The sequence below is a fragment of the Acinonyx jubatus genome, chromosome B2 (genome assembly GCF_027475565.1).
Source record: "Acinonyx jubatus isolate Ajub_Pintada_27869175 chromosome B2, VMU_Ajub_asm_v1.0, whole genome shotgun sequence".
NCBI lineage: Eukaryota > Metazoa > Chordata > Mammalia > Carnivora > Felidae > Acinonyx > Acinonyx jubatus.
In genome coordinates this window covers 126375620-126379143 of record NC_069385.1, presented here as the reverse complement: position 1 = coordinate 126379143, position 3524 = coordinate 126375620, and positions in this window count along the sequence as shown.

Sequence of the window (3524 nt, the reverse complement as noted above, 5' to 3'; positions counted from 1 at the left end):
GCTCTGTGCTGACAGCTCAGAGCCTGGACCCTGCTTTAGATTCTGTGTGTATGTGTGTGTGTGTGTGTCTCTGTCCCTCCCCCGCTGGCACTCTCTCAAAAATAAATAAACGTTACAAAAACGGAGTCAGAGTCTTTATTTTAAAAAAAGGAAGAAAGAAATACTAATTGCAGGCCACAGCTGGGGAAAAGAACATAATGAATGGAGCTGCAGCTAAGTTTCACAGACGTGTGAAAAAGAGACCTAACTTTCAACAATTCCAGTAAGTTCCCAGGACTCAGTCCACACGGAGCATTCGACTGTGACAGTTCCCACTGCCATTGCTGGTATTGAAATGGGATTGTGCACTGAATCCAGACAGGGCTGGGATGCTTGAAGAGAACAAATCTTCACAAAAACACTAAATAATAACACTCTTTAGGGAAAGCAAGCATAATGGCCAATGTTAGCTGATGCAAGGCAACTTTTTTTCTTTTACTTTTCCAATAAACAGTATCTTCAAGGAGAGAAACCTAGTTTCCACACAGCAGTGCATTGATGAGTGCTTGGGGATATGACTGAATTAAAGAGGGATAAAGGAGATGAAATCCACATTTTAATTGTAAACAGATGAGTCATTGAAAAACTTTCAGATCCATAAATCCATGTGTATATTAATCATCACAGCAATGTGAAATGCAGGAAAATGATAAAAGCATGTGTCACTTATTATGTGTTTTTTCCTGCTCCTCCTTTTGTAAACTTTTCAAGTTCCTAAGTATACTCTTTATGAGAAGAAAAATTCCCACTGAAATCAATGTGAACCTTTAACACTATACAATTAGTTTTTCACTTTTTAAATTTTGTTTGTATGCTTCAAAGCCAAAGATATATAGTTGAACATCTTACATATTGCATTTTTGTAAAAACTCTGAATGTAAAAAGCTTCCTTTCTTCAATTACTAATAAGAGTTACAATTTGCCCATTCTATGAAGATACACTTCTAGGAACTGTGCGAAGGTGGAAAAGAAATAGCAAATATTGTTCCCGTGAGATGGCAAGTCCCCCACAGGCTGGGGCAGACAGATAGTCTCTCTGGGGCTTAGCACGGTGTTTGGCACCTGGCAGGAGCACAATTAAGAGTTTGTTGATTGAATAAGTGAATACTACCAATGCACATAGAGGCCAAATACAGATACGTTCCACATGTGGTGCTTTGGAAGTCCAGAAGCACACTGATGCCACCTGTATACCCACCCCTTCATAAGACTCAGCCATGCCCTACTCCCCAGCCCCAGGGTGATGCCACCAGCTATGGGAGAATTCAGGGATTTCTCTTACCCAATGTCCTCACCTCATCACCATCTCCCTTCCCTTTAGTCTGTCCAAGCTGTCCTTCCACCTCTTATTCTTGTAGCTCTGTTCCTTCTACTGCAGATAGCTCTCCGCCTCCCTCCTCACCCCTCCCGTCTCTTCCATCAGATCTTGTCTGCTTTTCCTCATGAAATAACTCTTCTGCACTCTCCCCATTCACATTTGCTTGGGAATCAAACATTTGCCCCACAGCTTTGTATTCCACAAATTTGGAAAAAAGGAAGTCATGTTCTGGAATGAGAACCAGTGCCATCCACCTCTAGAGATCCTAGAAGTAGTTTAAGATCCTTTAGAATCTGCAGAGAAATCTTCATCTTTCTCATTTCCCTCTAATTAAGCTATTTTACTACAAGCACCAGCATTAAAGACAAGCCAATTTTTAAAAACAAATTTTTTAATGCTTGTTTATTCTTGAGAGAGAGAGAGAGAGAGAGAGAGAGAGAGACAAAGTGTGAGTGAGGGAGGGGCAGAGAGAGAGAGAGGGAGAGACAGAATCCGAAGCAGGCTCCAGTCTCCGAGCTGTCAGCAGAGCCCGACGTGGGGCTCGAACTCACAAACTGTGAGATCACGACCTGAGCCGAAGCTGGATGCTTAACCAACTGAGCCACTCAGGCGGGCCTTAGACAAACCAAGTTTTACCTATTGTGCCAGCCATAAAAAGGGATGAAGTACTGACCCATGCTACAACTTGGACGAACCTTGAAAACATTATGCTGAGTGAAAGAAGCCAGTCACAGAAGTCTAAATATTACATGATTCCATTTATATGAACTGTCCAGAAAAGACAAATATATGGGATAGAAAGTAGATTAATGGATGCATCGGGTCAGGGAAGGTGGGTGGGAATGTAGGAGGCTGACAACTAAAGGGAGTTTCCTTTTGAGGTGATGAGAATGATCTAAAATTGACTCGTGTTAGTTGTACCTATCTCTGCATGGACTAAAAACCATTAAATTATACACTTAGCTTTAAAAAAAATTTTTTTTAATGTTTATTTTTGAGAGAGAGACAGAATGTGAAGCATGGAGGGCAGAGAGAGACACAGGGCAGGGAGACACAGAATCTGAAGCAGGCTCCAGGCTCTGATCTGTCCGCATGGAGCCCAATGTGGGGCTTGAACTCATGAACCGTGAGACCATGCCCTGAGCTGAAGTTGACACTTAACCAACTGAGTCACCCAGGAGCCCCTAAATTATGCACTTTAAATGAGTGAATTGTACAGTACATGAATTGCATCTCAATGATTTAAAATTTTTATAAATTATGAGCCATTTTACATGTACAAAAAATATATAGCATAAAGACAAATAAACATTCTGTACGTGTCACCTGCTTAATAAAAATTTACCACCACCTTTGAAGCCATCTGCATGGTTCTTCCCAAATACAATGCTTTGCCTCCCCTCCTAGAGAACCATTCATCTGAAGTTTAAAAAAATTATTATTCCTTTGACTTTCATTATAGCTTTGCCACATCTGTATCTCTAAATAGTATATTGTTAGGGAGGAGTTAGGATGGTGGAGAAACAGGGCTTTCCTTGTCCCTCAAACGCATGTGTATTGAGGCCAGGTCACTTGGAACACCCAGAAAATCAATCTGCAGAGTGGCAGAAGGATCTCCAAGGTTGAAGAGAGAGAGTGTAGCAGGTATGAGGCTTATTCTTTTTTTTTTTTTTAAGTTTATTTGAGAGGGAGAGAGAGAGACAGAGACAGAGAGAGAGAGAGCGCGCGCGCAGGGGAGGACAGAAAGAAAGGGAGAGAGAGAATCCCAAGCAGTTTCTGTGCAACGTCAGCACAAAGCCTGATGTGGAGCTCTAACTCAGGAAACCATGAGATCATGACCTGAGCCAAGATCAACAGTCAATTAACTGAGCTACCCAGGCGCTCCTGGCTTATTCTAACAAACAAATCAAAGCACACTTAGTGAAAGGTCCAAACACTCCCCACCGCAAGCAGGAGGAGTTCTGCAGAGGACTGACCTGGGGGAAAGAGCAGCCAAAACACAACAGCAGAGTACACACAACATACACCAGAAATACTTCCTGGAGTGCCAGGCCCTCAACTGTGTATGACCCCTTTTTAATATAGCATTACTGTCAGGTGCAGGAAACATTAACAGGTTTCTAGAACACACACAAGACAGAAACTTTAGCCAAAATGACAGAATGGA